Below are 23,379 nucleotides of genomic sequence, written 5' to 3' on the forward strand. Positions count from 1 at the left end.
AGAGGTGGGGAGATGGCACATGTCCTGCATAATTTCCATCCCCATTCTATAAACTATAATGCAAGATCTGAAGTACCTCTTCTGCATCCAGAAACTGAACGCAGCCAAGATCTGCAAATCGGCATGGTGGTGGTGATGAGTAGATACATCAGTATACATCTTGAAGGAGAGTCTTTTTTTTTTTCTTTTTGAAGAAAGAGTCATTTTTTAGCTTGATGGCAAATGCCCTGAAATGAAATTATTGAAAGAGTTTGGTTCCTTGCCAGAGAGATGAAGACCTAAACGAACACAAAATTTGTGAAGTCCAAGAAGTCACTGCTGAACCTTGAAAATGAGTTAATAAACCTGGTGGGAGTTAAAACAGCCCAGGATTGATGCCAAATAGCTACAGTTCAGCAGCTAGTGATCAGCTGTGTGCTTTTGGTCAATGCAGCCTCTCTCCCTGGGACTGTGTCCTCATCTCTAAGATATGGATAATAATACCTGCTCTGCAGTTGATAACAGATATATATCAAAGGGCTTGGCACAGAGAGCAACTCAAATAGTAATTTTTAGGGTGCCTGGGTGGCTCAGCAGTTGAGCGTCTGCCTTCGGCTCAGGTCGTGATCCTGGAGTCCCAGGATTGAGTCCCACATTGGGCTCCCTGCTTAGAGCCTGCTTCTCCCTCTGCCTGTGCCTCTGCCACTCTCTGTGTCTCTCACGAAAAAATAAATAAAATCTTTTTTAAAAAGTAGTAATTTTTACCACAGAAGTGTAAATTGCTGGATTTTCTGGAAAATTATCCTTTAAACTAGTTTGGTAACATGTTTATGTTTTCAAGCATGCTTTTGGGAAACTTTCTATTCTAAAAGATCAATGAGTGTGTCAGCTATTGATCGCTTCATGAATACTAAAATAAAGCATAACTCCCATGCAGTAGCTGGCATTCATTTTATCTGGCAACCCTGTGAGGGCAATTTGCATTTAAGACAAATTACCAGTGCATCTGAATCTACTCATTTTTATTCTCTAAACTAGATACAAGCTACTTATTGATGCTTGCACTGCCCAATTCAAATCTACTTCACCACCTCGTTAGCTGCCATGGTAGTAGAGTACACAGATTAGAAGAAATTATTCAGAACAGATGTATAACTCAAAAAATAGACAAACTCTGGGTTCAAGGAAAGATGGTGTTTTCAGCACTCTTTCACATGACTTGTAATTTTGGGTGCTCTTAGAAAGAGATCTCTTTAAGTGAAGGTTACTTTTTAAATCCAATTTAGGCTTACACTTATCTCCAGAGGAGTCTTAACAAGAAGAACTATGCAAACATTTTTTATTGAATAGAATTATTTTCTAGTTCCCTTTAGAACTTCGAAGATGAAAATTCAGGTAAGAAAATTATCATTACCAAAATGGTATGTCAACAAAGAGATTTTATCTGTATTTGCTTGCCTGTAGGAAAGCAGTGTAAATACTTGCCTCTGATTTCACAGGGAGGGAGAGTCGGGCAGCAGGCGAAACTTTTGTCATTTGCCCATGGTTTTAAAACGTAAAAAAAAAAAAAAAAAAAAAAAAAATCCAGCTGGACCCAAAAGGTAAAAGCTGCTTTGAAAAAAATCCACTTAGGGGATCCGTGGGTGGCTCAGTGGTTTAGCTCCTGCCTTCGGCCCAGGGCGTGGTACTGGAGTCTCGGGATCGAGTCCCGCATTGGGCTCCCTGCGTGGAGCCGGCTTCTGCCTGTGCCTCTGCCTCTCTCTCTCTCTCTCTCTGTCTCTCATGAATAAATAAATAAAATCTTGAAAAAAAAATCCATTTGGCAGGAGGAAGTTCTAAAAAATAGTAAGATAGTTGCATTTTGAGTTATTTGGGCAATCTAAAAATATTTATTATGGAAAAAGTAAAAAAGAAGACACACATACATACTGTTGATTGCTGAGAAATGGTGTACATGTACATCTGAGAAAAGAAAGTTATCTAGAATATGAGGTACCCATTTTTAAAGAATTACCTAATAGCCCTTCTGTCTTGGGATACAGTAGAATTCAGTGACTACAAAAGTGGGACTCTGAAGACTAACAGACCTGGGTGCAAATCCTTACAACCTCCCAGCTGTGTGATCTTGGGGAAGCTACTCACTTTTTGAGTCTCAGGTTCACTATCTGCAAATCCACAATAACTATGCCAGTACCATGTCACCATTGCTGTGAGAATTAAATGAGACACTAATTATAAAGTGCTCACTATGGGGCTTTATAAAAAAAAAAAAAAGTCAATAATGTTGACTAATGTTAGCCTTGGTCATTTTTAAAATTCTGAGGTTTGTGCAGTTGACAGGAGATTCAGAGCTGTTATTGAAAGCAGAAAGCATCAACCCTCCCGGGGGCTCCTGCATTGGAGGTGGCGGGGGAGGGGCTGTTGGCCTTCTGATTGAAAATCTCCTTTTTCACAGATAGCTTCAAGGTACTGTTTTAGGAATATGGTGGTTTTTAAAAATTATTCTTAAACTGTGTTAAACATTACCTTGTATGGTATATTTTATAAGTTTTCAAAAGTAGCTCCTTTCAAGAACTATATTTAACTACATTAATTGCTTTGGTAGTGATACATATTCTCAGATACCCACAGTTTAAATTTATTTTTTATAAATGAAATTAATGACAAAATCAAATATATTTCATATGGTCTGCTTGGATAATGAGGCCTTTCTTTCTTTGAGACCCAGTATGACTGGTATTTTCTCCATGTTTTTGTCTCTGTATTCAAATTTAACTAGATAAATTTTAAAATACTCGTATTAGAGTCTAGGAGATAAATATCAGATTGGGAGAAAACATTTCCTCTACTTACACTTGCAAAGGATTATGTAATCAAGAGGCACCAAACAAAGAACTCTGTAACAATAGATTAATATCCTTGATATATGGTAATGGCTGCACAACTTTATAAATTTGCTTAACGTCATTGAATTACATACTTAAAATGGGTGAATTTTATGGTATGTAAAATATACTCCAATATAATTATTTTTAAAAGTCCTCCATACATAAAGAACTACAAATCAATAGGGGGGAAAATGAGTCAACAGCAAAATGTGAAAGAGATATAAGCAGGAAGTTTGCAGGAAAGCAAGTATGGATGGCTAGTAAAGATACAAATAAGCTCAATTTCATTAGTAATTAGGAGACTTCACCGTAAAACAGCAAGTGTACTTGTCATAAATCGTTTGCTAAATTTTTAATATTTTAATTCAAATTGTATACATTATTTGAGTAGGTAGTACACTTAAAGCATTCAAAGATAAAAGTGGAAAAAGGTGTAAAAATGTACAGTTAAAGTCCCCTTTCTTGTTTTTTTCCCCAGACATCTAGTATCTTTTCCCCTAGTGCAACAAATGTTACCAGTATCCTGTGTAATTTTCCTGAGATCCTTACACCTGGGGAAATATGTGTATTTACTACCACCACTTTATGAACAGATGTTCAGCCACTGTCTATATTGCTCTGCACATTGCTCTGTCTTCTCCCTTCTAATAGCTACCCAATAAGTCCCTAGATAGCATCTTCATTATTTTTTTAAAGCTGTTATAGAATTTCATTGTGCAGATATGTCACATTTAAATATTTAAATGTTTCTTATTGACGGGGATGTTTTTTCAGCATTTTCTCATTTACACTGCACTAGACATTTCATCAGTTCACATACATGTGAGCATGTCTGTGGAGTGTTCCTACAGTCAGTTTTGATAAAAATGGCAACACTTTGAAAGATCGATTGCATATAGCATCAGTGAGGGTCCAGAGGAATGGGTAGCTCATACATTGTTTGAAGGGAGCAGTCTTGCTCTGTATCACGATTAGAAATATGCTTACCCTTTGGTCCAGAAATTCTATTTTTAGGAATCTTCCCTGTAGAAATCCTTACAAATGAACATGAAGTTGTTCATTCCCGCAATGCTTGTGATGGCAAAACACTGAAATCAACCTAAATATACAGTAATCTTAGTAAGCAAATTATGGTACATCTATATTATGAAATATTACGACAAGGTAAAAAGAAAGAGATGGATACTTATAAATTGACATGTAAAGACAGTCCTATAAGTTGTGTTAAAAAGCATGTTATATGAGTGATGTGGCCCCACATAAGACAGATAGATAGAAAAGATCTATAAATCTATATCTATATCTAGAAACTGTGTATTCTTTATCTCTGCCTCTCAACCTCCTTCCCCTTCTTTCTATAAATGTATAGAAAAAGATCTGGATATATACATACACATTAACATTTAGCAGTGGTTAACAAAGAGGAAAAAAATATTGAAGAAGAGTGAAAGAGAAATTTTTATTCTTTATTTTTTGTATGGTTGGACAGCTTTTACAATATGAATATATTCACATACAATTTCTATAATTAAAAAAATGGCATTTGACAATACCAATAAAATTCTAATGAAAGCCATCAGCTACCACTTCAAGACTTTTTTCTCTTTCTTCCTCTACCCTGTTTTTTGTTAATCATGAACATTTTCAAGAATACATAAGGTACAAAAAATAATATAACAGATACTCATGCATCCACCATCCAAATTTAACAGATGTTAACATTTTGTCAAATTTGCTTCAGCTTTTGCTTTAAAAAAAGAATGAAAATGTTATGCTACAATTAAAGCTCTGTGCCCTATACCCTCATGGTGGCAATATTCTTGCAGTTGTATATCATTTACAAGTTTTTAGATCATAAAATAAGATGCCCTTAGATGATTCAAAAGAAAAAAACTTTTAAACTTAGTTTTCCCACATTTTGTAGAAAACTACCTGTAAGAGAGATTAAAAATTGCATTTTTCTTTTTCTTTCGAACTACTTGGAGGGTTTACCATTTCCTGTTCATCCTGCCTCCACCCCTCTAAACCTGGTCTAACTTCTGTCTCTCTGAATGAGTATCTTCCCTAGACTCTTTGCTTCCATCCTCTTCCCTCTGTTCCATCTTGACAGCTACTGCCACACTATCTGCCTAAACTGGGTTTCTTAACTTTGGCACAAGTGACATTTTGGGTGGATAATTTTTGTTCAGGGGGAGGTTATGGCAGTTATGACAGCCAAAAATGTTTCTGGATATTGCCATGTGTCCCCTGGAGGGCAAAGTTACCCTTGTTAAGAACCAGTGTCCTGATTTTTTTTAAAGATTTTATTTATTTATTCATGAGAGACAGAGAGAGAAAGAGAAGCAAAGACATAGGCAGAGAGAGAACAGACTCCATGCAGGGAGCCTGATGTAGGATTCAATTCCAGGACTCCAGGATCATGCCCTGGACCAAAGGCAGGCACTCAACCGCTGAGCCACCCAAATGTCCCCCCAACTTTTGATATTGCTTCCATGATCAAATAGCCTCCCATTTGCCTATCACAACATACTCAAACTCTTCCTTCATTCCCTCTTGCCCACACCTGACTTGTCCTAATCTGCCCTCACTTCCTACTTATTTCTCACTTCTTCCCATCAATCATGTAGACCTACTTTCCTGTTCCTCTGCCCTCTATGTTAAGCTAAATCTCATCTCTGGGCTTTTGTAGATGCTTTTCAGCATTGTATGCTGTTTTATCTGTTTCTGTCTGCCTATCCAACTCCTGTTAGTTCTACAAGGCCAGACTCAACTCTCATTTCTTCAATAACATTTCCTGATGCTTTTGACTACTAGCTATGTCATTCTTTGGAAGCAGTGAAATCCAGTGGTTCAGTGGATGGGCTTCAGAATCCGGTGAATGTGGGGACAGACCTGACATTCCTACATGCAAACTGTGTTATTTGGGTGACTAGTTTATCCTCTCTGTGTCTTGTCTCCTATTAGCATAATGGGGGCAACAGTATCTTCCTTGCAAGTGATTGAGATAATTAAATTACGTTTTGTAGACCTCACGTGGCATCTTCAGTATATATGCTATTTTTGGACTTTTGAGTTATTCCACGTGTGTTTGTCTTAACTGTCCAAACAGAATGAACTTCTTTAAAGAAGGGGATCTTTTGGGGTGCCTGGGTGGCTCAGTTGGCTGGGCATCTGTGTTCAACTTAGGTCATGATCCCGAGGTCCAGTGATGGAGCCCCGCATCAGGCTCTCTGCTCCACAGGGAGTCTGCTTCTCCCTCTGCCTCTGTCTCTGCCTCTGTATCTCTCATGAATTGAATAAGTAAATAAAATCTTTAAAAAAAAAAAAAAAGAAGAGGATCTTTTGCTAAACTTCTCTGTCTTGCCAGTGACAGATCCTTTGTGGACACCCAATAGATATGATCAACTGCAAAGGGAAAAATGTTGCTGTATACATGTACCAATTACTTTATTACTATGATACAGCCTTGTCTACATAACCTGCTTCTTTGGCCCTTTGTTCCTTTGAAATGACTTTCAGAAGCACTAGGCTTATCACTTTGATTAATTTCAAAATAAATATATACCACCAGTCAGTTGCTGCTTTGTCACAATGGCTGAAATAATGGATTGCCAGAATGATTAGTGAGGATGACTTATTTCATAGTGCTCTTTGAAATACAGATGGAAATCATGGCACTCAAAAGATTCAATTCCATGGTTTCTCTTTGGGATCATCATTTGTGAAGGTGCTGGATGTTGCTAGTAGTTTGAATTTCTTCTCTACAGGGTCATAGTTAAGAGCACAAATTTAAAATACAGACCATGATTGTAATTCCAATTCTGTGCATACCAACGGTGTGATTTGAAAAAATGAAAAACTTCTTCAAGCCTCAGTTTCTTGATCTGTAAAATGGAGGAACAATAGTACCTTCTTTATGGAATTACTATGAGGTAATATATGTGCTTCTCTTAGCATTATTTGTGGCACATGGCAAGTGTATGTTAGCTATCTAACCATTATTTTTTTTCTGTCCACAATATCAAACATCAACTATGCTACAGGTAGAAAAAAAAGAAAGAAAGAAAGAGAAATGGCCCTACCCTCATAGAGCTTACGGTCCGGTTTTTATTATGTTGAGTGTGGTAGATAGATTTAAATGGAAGGCTTATTGGACTACGTGTAGGTAAAAGTTCTATTAGAAAAATTACTTTAAGGGCAGCCTGCGTGGCTCAGTGGTTTAGCACTACCTTCAGCCCAGGACCTGATCCTGGAGACCCGGAATCGAGTCCCACGTCGGGCTCCCTGCATGGAATCAGCTTCTCCCTCTGCCTGTGTCTCTGTCTGTGTCTCTGCCTCTTTCTGTGTGTCTTTCATGAATAAATAAACAAAATCTTTTTTAAAATGTTTAAAAAAAAGAAAAGAAAAATTACCTTGAGAATTGATCAAAAAGTTCAAATAGGAATTATTAGGAAGAGATTAATAATTTTACAACAACAACAAAAAATAATTTTACATTATTCTATGGTCATTTCAATGCTTGGAAATAACCTTGATATGGATGTAGAGTCTTAACCATCCAGTAAGCCTCTTAAATCAAGTATCATTTTTATTGTTGTGGAAAATAAGTATAGCTGGTGTGGTTTGCAGTGACACACGAGAAAATCTGTTCACAGAACCACAGTGCCAAAGCCAGGGACTTAAATGATCCCATACTGTGCTTGGTATACCTTCAACCCCACTCTGCTGTTCACATTACATCCTGGGCATTGGAGACTTTCCATGGGGACACTGTGTATATTTCATCTTTTAGACTTGGAAACCAATTTACAAAACACAATGAGAAAGTAATCCACTTTCTCTGCACTTTTCAGTTTCACTTTGGAGTGGTAGATGGAGATTTCTGAGAAATTTGTAGTTATCACTTAAAACTATTAGGAGGATTTCCTCTTTAAGAAACTGGCACAGGATCCCTGGGTGGCTCAGCAGTTTAGCGCCTGCCTTAGGCCCAGGGCAGGATCCTGGAGTCCCAAGATTGAGTCCCAGGATTGAGTCCCACGTTGGGCTCCCTGCATGGAGCTTGCTTCTCCCTCTGCCTATGTCTCTGTCTCTCTCTCTCTCTCTGTGTCTCTCATGAATAAATAAATAAAATCTTAAAAAAAAAAAAAAGAAACTGGCACAATCTAGTTCAAGCCACTAGATGCCAACAACAACTGAAGCATGCTGAATGGGACTGGTAGGTCCATTCTTTTGTCAATTTTGATTTAGACATGCACATGTGACCCAGTTCTAGCCAATAATAAATGGAAAGTCGTGGGGCACCTAGGTGGCTCAGTTGGTTGAGCATCTGGCTTCAACTCAGATCATGATCTCAGGGTCCTGGGATGGAGTCCCACATCAGCCTCCCTGCTGGGGGAGCGGGGAGTCTGCTTGTCCATCTCCTCCTGCCCCTCCCCCTGCTTGTGCTCACTCTCTTTCTCTCAAATAAACAAATACAATCTTTTTTTAAAAAGTCCAGACGGTTTCTGCATTTTCCTAGGTTGTGAGACACACTGTAAGGCACAGTCCCCTTTTTAGTCTTAGCTGCAATGGTGCCTGGAACTGCATAGCAATGTTGGGATTGAGAGAAAACAGCTGGAGGAGTCACCCTGTTTTGCTGAGGATAGAAAAGCAGAAAAACAGAAAGAATCTGAATCCTTGATAATGCTGTTTAAATTATCCTGAATAAATCATCCTGGGGTCAACCACCTCTGGACTAGTTTAATGAAGTTATACACTTTATTTTTAAGCCAGTCAAAATTTGGTTTCACTTTCTTGTAGCCAAAAGCATCCTCATTGGTACAATTGAAACCCAGAACAAAACACATTAGAGCAAAGTAAGTTCTATAAACCCTTGGATGCCTTTAGGCCTATACCAAAAAAACACAAACTCCCACATCTAATACACTGTACCAGCAAAAAATAGCTTTCCTTTGACTAAAGCCCAAGGTCTTAGTGAAGGACTCATTTTGTTTGGAATATTGACACCCGTAGAATATACATTTGAATGCCTCCCCTTTCATGTTCTCATGTCACTGAGTAGAGTGTATTCCAGTGGCCAAGGGCCATGTTGCATAGCAACCTTAGAGATTACTTAATTTTAACAGCAACCTCATCCCAGCCAGTTAACATCGGAGTACCCACAGAATGCACAACCCAGGATCCTATTCTGGTGGGAAGCTGGGGGGCTATGAAACAAGAAATTCAATCCTGCCTGCTAAATGCTTATGTTCAAGATAAGGGAAGGTGAATGGAGGAGAACCCCAAGGTAAATAAAGACAATGTATGGGTAGGTAGGAGGGATGGAGGGGTGGATACAAGGTTTGCTTTCATTGGAGGAGGCAAGAAAAGGACTAGAAAGTCAGAACTGTTTCCTGGACCCACCCATTTATAAACCATTTGCTATGTTCAGTTTTTTTTTTTTTTATTTCATTCAGATCCCTTTGCTAATTTCATTCACACAGAGAAGTCTTTGTTAACCCCCCAATCTGAGGTAGGGTGCTCCATCTATCACCCCTGGTCTCTTCTATGCACTGTCCCTGCTTTGTTTTTCTTCATAGCACTTGGGCCTACAGTGACACTCTCTCAGGGGAATTGTCTCTTAATCTCTCTCTGTCAGCAGCACTGTGCAAATCAATCAATGATGTGGACTCTCAGAGACTTTGGAAGTTAGTTGAAAGGTTTGCCTTCTTGTATTGGGAAAAGATCTTAAAAAATTGTGTACATGTGGGCATAAAGACATATATGTACTATAGTGTTCCTTATAGCATTGTTTGCAACACAGGAAAACTAGGAAACAATGGAAATATCCATTAGTAAGAGGGTCATTACATAATTTGTAATACAACCGTACTATGGAATTCTATGCACCAATTTGTAATTACTAGTAGTAATAATAATAGCAGCTAAGAGTTATTAAATGCTCACCTATATTTTATCATTTATCTCCCCTAAAATCCCTCTAAGTATGAGTTTTTAATGATCCCTACTTTACCAATGAGTGAACTGAAGTACATAAAAGTTAAATGATTTGGCCAAGGTCAGACAATTAAGAAGTGGCAGACTTAGGGTTCATGACCAGTGTGTTGCTAGCACACATACTTTCAACCACTCACTCATATTGTCTTCCACAAATATTAAGAGTTATGTGTGCTCAAATAAAAAAAATCACCTAGGAATTATATTAGTTGAAAAAAAAGCAAATGGGTCTAGAATGAATCTGTTCACAATAAAAGATGTGGGTAAGTATATGTGTGTTATCAATGCTTACCTCTGAGAAGGGGAAGCAAGTGGAGAGAATGATGTGCACTTTCATATTTACTCTCTATATTCTTAAGATACTTAGGTCTTTTTTTTTTTTTAAGATTTTTGCTTATTTATTTCACAAGAGACACACAGAGGCATAGGGAGCAGGCTCCCTGTGGGGAGCCCGATGAGGGACTCGATCCCAGGACCCCGAGATCACCTGAGCCAAAGGCAGACGCTCAACCAATGAGCCACCCGGGTGCCTTGCTTAGGTCTTTTATAACAGTAATAGCTCCATTTATGATCTGAGTAATTAAAAAAACAGTCGTGCCAACTAAAGCTACCACTAGAGGGCTCAACAAGCTGCTTATCCTGATCTCCCTCTAGGGGTGACGCAGAGAGAGCTGTCCAGGTGCTGAAGTGTGTAGGATGGGTAGCTCACTGTAGTGACACTGGGACATTTAGAAAGCCTCTTGGAGCCTCCACTACCAAGTTCTGTGGCTGAGAATCAATTGGTGTTGGGTGTTAGGCTAGAGTATGAGATTGTACTAAATTCTTTCGTCCTCTCTGTCATTCCAGCGTGAGTCAGCTCTAGCATGTCAGAGAAGGATAGGCAAGTGATTGTATTCTTTTTTTTTTTCAAGATTTTATTTACTTATTTATTTATTTGTTTTTTTTTAATTTGTTTGTTTGAGAGAGAGTGAGCGAGTGCATACAAGTGGGGGGAGGGGCAGAGGGAGAGGGATAAGCAGACTATTTGCTAAGTGTGGAGACTGAAATGACGCTCCATCTCAGGACCCTGAGATGAGGACCTGAGTCCAAATCAAAAGTCCAATGCTCAACCCACTGAGCCACCCAGGCACCCCATGGGATTATATATCAATATGGTCCTCACCCACGAAAAGAGAGGACTCTTTGTTATCCTGGTGAGATTTGTAACTCAGAAACTTGAAGTGGAAGCTTCACTTAGCAAAAGAGACTAGGAATTCCTGCCTAGTTCTCAAATAATGGGAGAGGATATGGCCTAGGGAAAGAAATTAAGTTTTCAAGGTTTTAAAAAGGATTTTATTATCTTTTTCTTTTTTATTTCTATTAAAATTTTTTTAAAGATTTTATTTATTTATGTATGAGAGACACATACAGAAAGAAAGAGAGAAAGAGAAAGAGAGAGAGAGAGAGAGAGAGAGGTAGAGGTACAGACACAGGCAGAGGGAGAAGCAGGCTCCATGCAGGGAGCCTGACATGGGACTCAATCCCAGGTCTCCAGGATCAGGCTCTGAGCTGAAAGCAGTGCTAAACTGCTGAGCCACCCTGGCTGTCCCTATTTTTTATTTCTATTTTTAAGATTTTATTTAATTATTTGAGAAAGAGAGCAAGCATGAGAGAAAGCATGAGTGGCAAGGAGGGGCAGAAGGAGATGGAGAAGCAGGCTCCCACCAAGCAGAGCGACAGTTGCAGCCTTGATTCTAGGATCCTGGGATCATAATCTGAGCCAAAGGCATATGCTTAATCAATTGAGCCACCCAAGCACCCCTATTGTCTTTTTTTGAAAAAAAGATTTATTTATTTATTTTAGAGAGAGAGATAGTGAGCAGGAGGAGAGGAAGAGAGAGACCCTCAGGCAGACTCCCTCTGAGCTTGGAGCCAGATGGCAGGCTCAATCCTATGACCTAAGCTGAAATAAAGAGTTGGGTGCTTAACCAACTGAGCCACTCAGGGGCCCCAAAGATTTCATTGTCTATAATTAACTTTAAAAACCCAAACTTTAAACTCCTCTGTCACATAGTTTGGAAATGATAGGCAGGCCCTGCACTGTAAAGATTGTAAATACAAATGTAGAAATAAGAACTTTGTAAAAATGAAAACTGCCTACAATGCTCACAGTTGATGAAGGATTGAGGAAATAAGTATGGATGTATACTGTTCCGGAGAGTTTAAAGTGTTGCAGTCCTTGTGGTACCTGGCTGGCTCAGTTAGCAGTCAGTACAGCATGCAACTCTTGATCTTGTGGTTGTGAGTTCAAGTCCTATGCTATATGTAGAGATATTTAAAAATAATATTTTTAAATTGTTGCAGCCCTTTAGAGGACAATTTGTCAGAACTTACCAAAATATCAATGAGTATTTTTTTTTGGCCCAGTAATTCCACATGAAATATTTAATCTAGGGAAATATTAGTAAGTATGCAGTATCTTCATATTGCAATCATATAGTCATTATACCATTGTTCCTTGTAGTAAAAAGTTGGAACCAACATAAATGTTATTAGCAGGAGATTAGCAGGAGAAATTATGGCTCAGCAATTAATATACAGACACTAAGAAGGTTGATTTATATGAATAGGCAAGGAAATAAAACCATAACATTTTGTTGGATTAAAAAATACAGAGAAATAAATAAATAAATAAATAAATAAATAAACAAATAAAAAATACAGAGTAGAGAATGATATACATAGTATAATGTATTAAGGTGAAGAAATCTGCATACGTATGGGAAGAAGCATCTAGAAGGCCATACACTAAAATAATAATGATAGTTTTTGTTCAGAGACTGGGATGCCAGAGGAAAAGTGAGGGACTTTTCACTTGTTTGATACATACTTATATTAGTACTCATACATACAATGAGCATGTACCATTGTATATTTTTAAAAAGATAAGGAATTCTTTAAACCAAAATATTGAGGTAGACTATATTACCTTTCTTTGTGCCCATATCCTTTTAAAATTTTATTCTCTTCAGTTTTGCTTTTATTTTTTATTTATTTTTAAAAGATTTTATTTATTTGACACAGAGAGAAAAACAGAAAGCACAAGTAGGGGGAACAGCAGAGCAGGGAGCCTGACCTAGGGCTCCATCCCAGGACCTTGGGATCATGACCTGAACAGGAGGCAGACTCTTTTTTAAATTTTATTTTTAAATTTTTATATTGATTTTATTCAAATTCAATTTGCCAACATATAGTATAACACCCAGTGTTCAGGGGAGGTGGGTGGGGGGATAGTTTAACTGAGTGACAAAGGCAGACTCTTACAGATGAGCCACCCAAGCGCCCCTCAGTTTTGTATTTAACACCACTAGGAAATTTTATTCTTAGTCTTTCTTTCCCTCTTTTGGTCTCCAACAAGAAACTTTATCAGAAACCTTTTTAAAAGTGAGATGGATATTACACTAAAAATTCCTCAACAAAAAATCAAATCACAAAAGTCCCTTGGCAGCTCAATAGATCAACTCACATGTCCTTTCTGCAAGCCTTATTGTAACAGACAGCTAAGACTGTGTAAGCCTCTCACCACAACATCTTGGCTGTGAAGTTTCAGGTGTTGCTCTTTTGAATCCAAGGATCTGGGAAAACATGGCTTAGGTCCATGCCAACTTATAAGGAAAATTTTTAAATTGCCTTATGCCAATTTCAATTAGTATTGATTAAACTCTTGACTTTGGAAGGGGCAGTGAAGAAGTGGGGAGTGGGGAGTTTGTTTAATATTGGAAAGATTCCTGAACCAGCCATAGAAGGAATCTTCTGTGAAGATTCTAAATTAAAGGTGAGTATTGCAACAGATCCTTCATAAAAACAATCTCAGCTCTCAGATTTATCCAGTTTGCAAATTGTACTGTTGTAGGATAATTCCTCTGACTTGTGTCAGTAAGGTGGGGTGGAATGAATCACCACAAGGCTGAAATCCTATAACAGATTACACTTCCATCTGCATGTGGGTAATTAGAAATTTTCTAATAAGATCTTAATACAATTAAGCTGTGTTTCTGTACAATCTGTTCAGAATCCTGTTTAGGACATTGGAATTGTTAGAAAGTTAAAACAAAGCTAAATCCAAGGCTTTCACAATAAGGGTCCAGTAGGTCTGCCTTTTAACATTTCCTTATCCTTACATTTTATGTGTTCCATACATAGAGCATATTGTAGTTGATGCTTTGGTCATACAAATTGCTATTTAAACTGAAACATAACAACTAATGGGACTAGAAAACATTACTGAGGCAAAAAGCATTCCATTTTGGAGTACCAGTGGAGAGAAAAGGGAACCTGGGTTCCATTATTTATTTCTTTCAACCAGTAAAATTCTGTCTGGCTCATCTCTTCATCCACTGGAGAGAACTGAACCTGCAGTGATTTTGCATCTTCTGGGTAAGACCATTTTCATTTTCCCAGATGTGGCTTCAGAACAAAATAATAAAATGATAATAGTTCTCTTTTAATGAAACACTTTCTATGTGCCAAGCAGTTTTATCTCATTTAATCCACACTGCTGTCTCAGAAAAATTCTATTTAAGAAATAAAATATATTCCCCATTTACAGCTGTGAAAACAGGATTAATTTATCCCAGGTTATTGGATTCCTGGGTGGCTCAGGGGTTGAGTGTCTGCTTTCAGCTCAGGGCGTGATCCCAGAGTTCCAGGGATTAAGTCCCACATTGGGCTGTCTGCAGGGAGCCTGCTTCTCCCTCTGCCTATGTCTCTGTCTTCTTTCTGTGTCTCTCATGAATAAATGAAAAAGTCTTTTAAAAAAAGTTTTATCCCAGGTTGCATTGCTGATAACTAAGAGGAGTAATTTAATTACCACTTATTTAAGAAATTTAGATTTGTTGAATGCCCAGAGTTTATACCTTCTTTCTAGGCCTTTTAGAATAAAATATGCTTATATAACCTGATTTTTTTCCCTGTGAGTTGATAATGTGCTTTGAGAGATAAGACACATTTTGATGAAGTAATGTGTGAACAAGGGAACAGTAAATAGAAGAGACTTAAATCTGATAGAAAGACTGAAAACAAGACAGTATAAACTACCAAAGAGGCAAGCTACATAGAAGGCTAAAAATCTCCAGAGGGAAGTGGAAATATCTTAGTCTGCTCAGGCTGCCATAACAAACCACTGAAGACTAGGTAGTTTAAACATCATAAATTTATTTTCTCACAATTCTGCAGGCTGGAAGTCCAAGATCAAGGCATTGACAGGGTTGGATTGTCCTGAAGCCTTTCGCCTTGGTTTGCCAATGTCCACCTTCTCTGTGTCCCCACATGGCTTGTCTTCTGTGTGCCCTATTTCTTCTCTTACAATGACACTAGTCCTATTGGATTAGGACTCCATCCTTATGAACTAATTTAACTTTACCTCTTCATCTAATTTATTTTTAAAAGATTTTATTGTATTTATTTGAGGGAGAGAGAGAAAATGCAAGTGCGAGGGGGCAGAGGGAGGAAGAGAGCGAGAATCTCAAGTGACTCCCCACTGAGTGTGGAGCCTGACACAGGGCTTGATCTCAGAGATCATGACCCTAACTGAAATCAAGAGTTGGATGTTTAACCAAGTGGGCCACCCAGATGCTTCCTTAATTACCTCTTTAAAAGCTCTATCTCAGGGACACCTGGGTAGCTCAGTTGATTAAGCATCTGCCTTTGACTCAGGTCATGATGCCAAGGTCCTGGGATGGAGCCCCTGCCTCAGGCTCCCTGCTCAGAGAGGGAGTCTGCTTCTCTCTCTTTTCCTCTACTCCTCCCCACTGTTTGTGCTTTCTCTCTCTTTCACTCTCTCTTCCTCTCTCTCTCAAATAAATAAAATCTTTAAAATTAATTAATTAATTAAAACAAAACAAAACAAAAAGGCTCTATTTCCAAATACAGTCATGGGAGGTTAGGACTCAACATATGAATTTAAGGGGACAGAGTTCAGTCCACAACAGGATGTCAGTGTGAGCTAATGCAGTCAGCAAAGGCTTCACAGGGGAGGAGGGCTATGAAAAATCAATAAAGTTATGGACAAACAGAGAAATTGATGAGGAATACATTTAAGGAGTGGGACCTGGAACAAGAAAGGGGCTAATGAGACAGATGCAGATAGACACTGAGACAAAGACAGAGTCAGAGAGATCACATTAGAAGTACAGTGGAAGGGAGTATCCTGCTTTCTCTAGGTGCCACAAAGTAGAAGAGATGAAGAACCTTTCATCAAAGGTCTTACCTTTCTGAAGAGATGAAGCTTTCACCAAAAGCTTCCTTTTGGGGTGATGTTAATCCTCTTCCCACCAGGTCGAATGGACTCAACATCTTTGGGGGAGGCAAGAAAGAGGACAGCAATCGAGACAACAAGTTTCTTCAACAGTTAGCAATGCAAAATAAGGAAGATTGTTGCTTCACCGTCACATAAAGAGATTTTCATGCAGAGATGCTAATACCAAGAGTACATGAGATGAGCCCACAAGTTCTTGAGCTGTTGGTCTCATCTCCCCACCTTTTGTTCCAGCCCCAAATCTTTCCTATACGATCTCAGCCTACACCCTCTGCTTGGGTTGCTCTCAAACTTCATATCAGTGCCTCCCCTCTTCTTCAATCCCAAGGTCATAAAAAAATATAGACTCTTTTTCTTTATCATATCTCTCCCTCGGCAGAGCTAAATTCTCACATTGACCCACTAAACTAATTTAATGCATTCAGTTTCTACCAACAAACATAAAAGCAATATACATGTCCACATAGGGGCAACTGGGTGGCTCAGTTGGTTAAGCATCTGCCTTTGGCTCTGGTCATGATCCTGGAGTCCTGGGTCGAGCCCTAAGTCAGGATCCCTGCTCTACTTCTCCCTTTCCCTTTACCCCTCCCCATCGACTTGTGCTTTCTCTTTTACTTTCTCCCTCTATCTCAAATAAATAAATAAGGTCTTAAAAAAAAAAACCCACACATATGTCCACATAACCATACCTTCCTTCATACAGAACCTCTTTCAAGTCTGAGCTCTCATCGATATCACTTGATTGAAGAATTTTAATCTACATGAACATGATGTGTCTTGCTTCCTGATTATTAGTCCCTATCAGTGTGATTTGAGTGGAACAAAGGAAGTGATCTAGAATCAGGGTTTGAGGCTTCAGGGAAGCCAGGAGAATAGGGAAGTGGCCTACTCAATTGATAATGCTTATTGAGATGCTACTATGTGCTGGGCACAGTAGTAGGGACTGAAGATTGGAAGAAAAGTGACACCATACTGGTCTTCAAAAAGTTTACAATCAATGGAGAGGAAATATATGAGTACAGAATAAGTCTAATATCACCTATTGACTATTGTCTAAGAGAGGTGGCAAAGGGAGGAAAGCGGAGGTCCAGGCCCAAGACCCCTCATACTTGACATGTCTCTGCCATATTCTAGCTTTCTGACCTTGAACAAGTTACCAGAGAGCAAATTTACCCCATTTCCTATGTGAAATATGAGGATGATAATATCTATTGTGCAGAGTTATTGTATAATATTAGATACTATACTGTCTAGTGCATAGTAAGTGCTCAGTAAGTTGCAGTTATTGTGATGATCTAATAATGATAGCATTTGTGATATATGAAGTATTACAGAGACTCAGTGGGGGCAGCAGTGAATTCTGACTTAAGGTGAGGGAAGTTTGCTAGGGGAGATGGTGCTAGAGGAGTACCTGCATCTGCAAACCATCTGTCAGGAATGTCAGGAAGGAAGCTCTACACTAGGAAAAGTATTTGATGAGACAACCTCAAAAAGCCTGTCCAAGTATAAGATTCTGTGAATATTAGATCAGAGAATTCTCCAGCTGGCAGAGACCTTTCGGGAAGAGTGCTTGATAAATACTCTTGACAATGTGTAATGAACTGATGAAGCTAAATTGATCCTCAATGTGCATAAATAGATAATTCCTTCTCCCCTTTTTATGCAGATAGTGTAGTACATAAGCTTCTGTCACTTTCTAGGATTTCTATAATTCAGAAGGTCAAGGGTTTTGTTTTCTTGGATTAAGATATTCATACTTTCTTTAGAGGGGCATCCATTTGCAGTTGGATCTGATTTTAAACTTCTCAAAACTTTGGAACACAAGACAAATGATGAGTGCTTAGCAATCTAATGTGGGCTTAGCAAAACATAATCACCTGCACTAATACAATGATTCTTCCTCCCAAAAGATGTTTTATTTCAGTAAATATAAAGAATAAAATTGTAATACGATGTCTTCTGGATGTCAAACTTCAGATTTTTTTCAGAAAAATAAGAAAAAAAAAAAAAAAAAAAAGAAATCCAGATGTTTCTGAGCATGTTGAGTCTCCCCAAGATAAGCCCTCCAGCTGGGCAGGGAGTTGTTGGTGATGCTCCAGCAATCTCGATTTGTGGGAACAAATGTGGCCTATATACAATCTCTCCCATTTCCTACTTGATTCTAATTCCTACAGGGGCAGGTCTTGTGGAATGTTTTTCTTTGGCCTTGAATTTCTCAGGGTAATGTGCATTAAAGTGAAAAGTCAATATCTATAGTTCAAGGGCAAAAGAGACCATAAGGTACTGAAAAAATTAGAGCCCTGCAACCCAAGAAGGCTGCCGCGTTGTGCTGGCATATCAGGCCCCAGCAGCAGAGTAAGCCAAATCTTGAGGCAAAAGCCACAGGGAGGGAATTAAAGCTAGGCCAAACCTCTTACTCAGCACATGCTGTTATTCATGCAGAAGCGGGGATACCAGTAAGACTCAACGTGCTGACTCAGCATCAGGCCACAATTCATATTATGAATAGAGAAATCCTTGAAAGGGCTAACTCCTAAGAGATGAAGCACCCCCTTATTATGGGTGAGCATGACCTGATGTGGGCAACGGAAAGGAGAAAGGTGATTTGCCCAACCAAGGGCACAGCTGGAACTGAGAGAAATACTTCCCTTTGCAAATTGTGCACAAGCTGTGGAGACCTTGAGAGCCCTAGTGCTGGAGGCAAATTCCTTCTAGCTGTACCCTTGGACAAAGAACTTACTTTCTCTATGCTTCCTTTAGTTTACTTATCTGTAAAATGGGGAATAACTTGGGGGGAATGGGGAATGCCTGCTTTGTAGGTGTCCCTGGAGGATTAAACAACATATGTATGTGATGTGCTTGCCCCAGTGCCCTCACACTTCATGAGTACTCAACAAATGCTAGTAATAATTAAGATAGTACCTCATGATGCATTACCAGTTGCTCTTAAGCAACTAGAATTTACTCCTCATTTTTAAACTCCCAGACCTATGCTCATAAAGATTACTTTTACAGGGATCCCTGGGTGGCTCAATGGTTTAGTGCCTGCCTTCAGCCCATGGCATGATCCTGGAGTCCCTGGATCGAGTCCCACATCGGGCTTCCTGCATGGAGCCTGCTTCTCCCTCTGCCTGTATCTCTGCCTCTCTGTCTCTCTTTGTCTCTCATGAATAAAAAAAAAAAAAAAAAAAAAAAAAAGGATTACTTTTACAAAAGTAAATGGAGAAAATTAAAAAACTTATTTAAAAGGCAGAACAGGAAATTCTCACCAGAGTTCTAAAAAAAAAAAATCAATATTATTCTGGGATCTTAAAACCAGGATCTAACTCTTAAGATTCTAATGATGATAATTGTGTGCACATTGAAATGCTATATGACGGTTACTACGCTAAGGGCTTTGTCTGAAATATTTCCTTTAGGGACGCCTGGGTGGCTCAGCGGTTAAGCGTCTGCCTTTGGCTCAGGGTGTGATCCCGGAGTCCAGGGATTGAGTCCCACATCGGGCTCCCTGCATGGAGCTTGCTTCTCCCTCTGTCTGTGTACACTCTGCCTCTCTTTCTCTGTGTCTCTCATAAATAAATAAATAAAATCTTAAAAAAAAAGAAACACTTCCTTTAATTTTCAGAAGAACTGTGTGCAGTGTGATATTATCCCTATTTCACAGATTAAGAAACTGAGGCTTTGAGAAATCAGGTACATTTCCAAAGGACTGATAGCTAGCACACTAGTTAACTATTGCTGAATAACAATTATTCCAAAACTTAGTGTCTTAGGACAGCAAACATTTCCAGGACTGAGACAAGGGAGAGTGAGAGAAGTACAAAAGTTAAGGGCATGCCAAAAAACTTAGTGGCAAAGGTAAATAATATTATTAAAAATAAAAATTAATGTAAAATACCCTTGAACAATATACCAAGATTTTATTTTATTTTAAAGATTTTATTTATTTATTTGAGAGAGAACAGAGATAGCAACAGAGAGCTTGAATTAGGAGGAGAGGGAGAAGCAGGCTCCCCACTGAGCAGAAGCAAGTCCCCCCTGAGCTTGATCCCAGGACTACAAGATCACAACCTGAGCTGAAGGCAGATGTTTAACTGACTGAGCCAACCAGGCACCTCTCAGATACCAAGATTTTATTTTATTTTTTTATTTTTATTTTTATTTTATTTTTTTAGATACCAAGATTTTAAATAAAGACACAATCGGTATTACTGATTTTTCCTTCTGCTTCAGGCTCTGATATGGCTAGCCACAGCACTACTAGTGATCTTGTCTTGCACTCCATTTCCCCATCTTTCAAATGATCATATAATCTCACATTTGCTTATTTCCATCCCCAGAGCCAGTGTGCTAGTGTGTGCCATCTTTTTCTATCACTTGCGCTACTGAAATTGTACCCCCCAAATGCCCTTCCCACCTGTCCTCTGGGTTCCCCAGGAAACAGACTCTGACCTGGAGATTTGCCTGCAGGATTACTGGGGGCATGCGTGGAATCAGCAGAGAGGGGAAATAAGGTAAGCAAGATCAGGCAGGGGGAGAAGCTGAACTGTGATACAGTCACAACATGGGCCTCCGCTGATTCCACAGGAAGTCCTGCAGTTGTCCCAGATTGCTGTGGCAACAAACAAGACTTTTATACCAACACCCCTTCACACTCCCATAACGTGTAGATTTGTCACTGGATGCAAGCTACCCCAGGGAGGGCCATGATCTTAGGCTAGGCAGCTCTCTTCAGACAAAGTGAATTCCCAGAGAGGAATCAACTGAGTGCCTTCAGTCATCACTGCCAACAGAAGCCAGGGAATTGAGAACTTCAGTCTTGAAGCAGAGAGAGTATCTGGATGGCTTATCACAACATCTACTACCTTCTTCAATCTATCCCCTCCTGTAGATGCCTCCTTTCAGCTATTAGAGAATCTGAGAGCTACCCATCTTCAGCCAAAACTCTATCATCCTCAGTCTGAAATGCTCTCTCTACTCCTAGCTTTGTCTTCCCAACTCCTATTCATTCTTCAGCCTAGATGACCTACTCACCGAACTCTTGCATGATCCTCAATTGCTTCTACTGCTTCATACCAAAGTACCATAAAACGTAGTGGCTTAAGACAACATTATTTATCATTTCTCATGATTCTGTGGATTGGTAGAATGGTTCTTCTACTGGTGTTACCTGGGCTAATTCATGGCATAGCAGTCAGCTGGCAGGTTGACTTGGGGCTGGGCTCCACTGGGACAGTGGGTCTCACTTTCTCCACATGGTCTTTCATTCTGGCTTTTTTAATGATATGGTGGTTCCAAGAGGTTCAGGGTTCCAAGAGGCTGAGAATGGAAGCTGAAGGCCTCCTGATGCCTAGGCTCTGGAACGTGCATATCATCACTTTTACCACATTCTATTAGTCAAACAAGTCACAAGGGCAGCCCAGATTCACAGGTAGGAAAATAGATCTGCCTTTTGTTGGGAAGAGCTACAATGACTTTGTGGCCATATTTGATCTATCAAAGCAACCTCACCTAAGCACCCATGCTAAACTCTCCCCATCCATAACTTGTTTTTCCTTCATTGTTCTTCTTATCACAACAGACGATAATGTTTATTTAGGTCTTAATTTTTTCTGCTATGCTGTGAGCTCTGAAAGGATAGATAGCATGTCAATATTTCTCTGCTCATCCCAACTGCCTACTTGTGCCTTACAAGTCGTTGGTGCTTGGGGTGCCTGGGTGGCTCAGTCAGTTAAGTGTCTGCCTTTGGCTTAGGTCATGATCCCAAGGTCCAGGGATTGAACCCCACATTGGGCTCCCTGCTAGTGGGGAGTTTGCTACTCCCTCTCTCTCTGCCCCTCCCCTATTGCTAGTGATCTTTCTCTAAAAAAAAAAAAAAAAAAAAAAAAAAACACTCCTGCCAAACACAAATAGTTGATGCTCAATTAATATTGGTTGAATAAATGAATGCAAGTTCCACCTCAGATCTAACATTCTATGACTGCTATGGATTTTGACAATCCAGAATTATTACCAAAACATCCTGAAACTTAGTTTAATTCTACATATCTCAAAGTAATGGTTCTTCAAGTATGGTCCCTGAATCAGCAGCACTGAAACTTGTTAGAAATGCAAATTCTTGGGGCTCATCCCAGACCTACTAAATCAGAAACTCTGAGGGAATGACTAAAGAATCTGTGTCTCATCAAGCTCTATAGGTGAGTCTAAGGAACATAAAAAATTTGATAACCATTGTCTCAAAGCATATTTCTTGGATTTTTAATGGGATTCAAATGAATGTTAAAGGACAGAAGGATTCAATGGACCAATGACTGGGAAGCACTGAGTCAAATACAGCTAGATTTCTATACTGCACTTGTTCAGAACCTTTAATTTGTTAATTTGTAACGGGAATTTCTGAGAAAAATTTATAGTCCCCAGTTCCTATTCTAGGAGCATTTCATGGGACTCGCATTCCATGGAATGCACTTTGACTCTTGGGAGAAACACTACTGTAAATTAGAGCCAGAGTGTATAAACTGGCAAAAAAATGTATATTACAATTAAGAATTATCTATTGAAAAAGAATCTTGAAGCTGATCCAGTTATAAAAGACCTTTTGGGTCTAAGTCACAATGTTGTATGACATTGCATCAGTTATTAGAACCTATAGCAATGTTATTTTTAAAGTTGCATGGTTTCTTTTTTATTTATTTATTTATTTATTTATTTATTTATTTATTATTATTATTTTTTAATTTATGATAGTCACACAGAGAGAGAGAGAGGCAGAGACACAGGCAGAGGGAGAAGCAGGCTCCATGCACCGGGAGCCCGACGTGGGATTCAATCCCGGGTCTCCAGGATTGCACCCTGGGCCAAAGGCAGGCGCTAAACCTCTGCGCCACCCAGGGATCCGTTTCTTTTTTAAAAAGATTTATTTAATTATTTTAAAGAGAGAAACAGGGAGAGCAAGAGTGTGTGCACAAGTGGGGGTGGGGAGGGACAGAGGGAAAGAATCCCCAAGCAGACTCCCTGCTAAGTGTAGAGCCTGTTGCAGGGCTGGATCCCATGACCCATGAGATCATGACCAGAGCCAAGATCAAGAGTTGGATGCTCAACTGACTGAGCCACTCAGGCACCCCAAAGTTGCATTGTTTCTAAACTAAATCCAGATTTTCTGTTATTATAACCAATATACAGATGAGGAAATCAAGGCTCAGAGAGGGCAAGAACTTGCTT

At 39.2% G+C, this 23,379-nt stretch overlaps 1 long non-coding RNA gene across 1 annotated transcript; it reads right to left on the reverse strand.

Moving 5' to 3' along the window:
* Nucleotides 1-6,365: 6,365 nt before the first annotated feature.
* On the reverse strand, nucleotides 6,366-21,466 carry LOC140611321 (uncharacterized). The gene is made up of 4 exons (XR_012012595.1): nucleotides 21,329-21,466; nucleotides 16,111-16,196; nucleotides 12,013-12,156; nucleotides 6,366-6,751 (listed from the first exon to the last, which is right to left on the reverse strand). It is a non-coding gene; the product is annotated as an uncharacterized lncRNA (long non-coding RNA).
* Between the last annotated feature and the right edge of the window lie 1,913 nt (nucleotides 21,467-23,379).

The sequence above is a fragment of the Canis lupus genome, chromosome 19 (genome assembly GCF_048164855.1).
Source record: "Canis lupus baileyi chromosome 19, mCanLup2.hap1, whole genome shotgun sequence".
Lineage (NCBI taxonomy): Eukaryota > Metazoa > Chordata > Mammalia > Carnivora > Canidae > Canis > Canis lupus.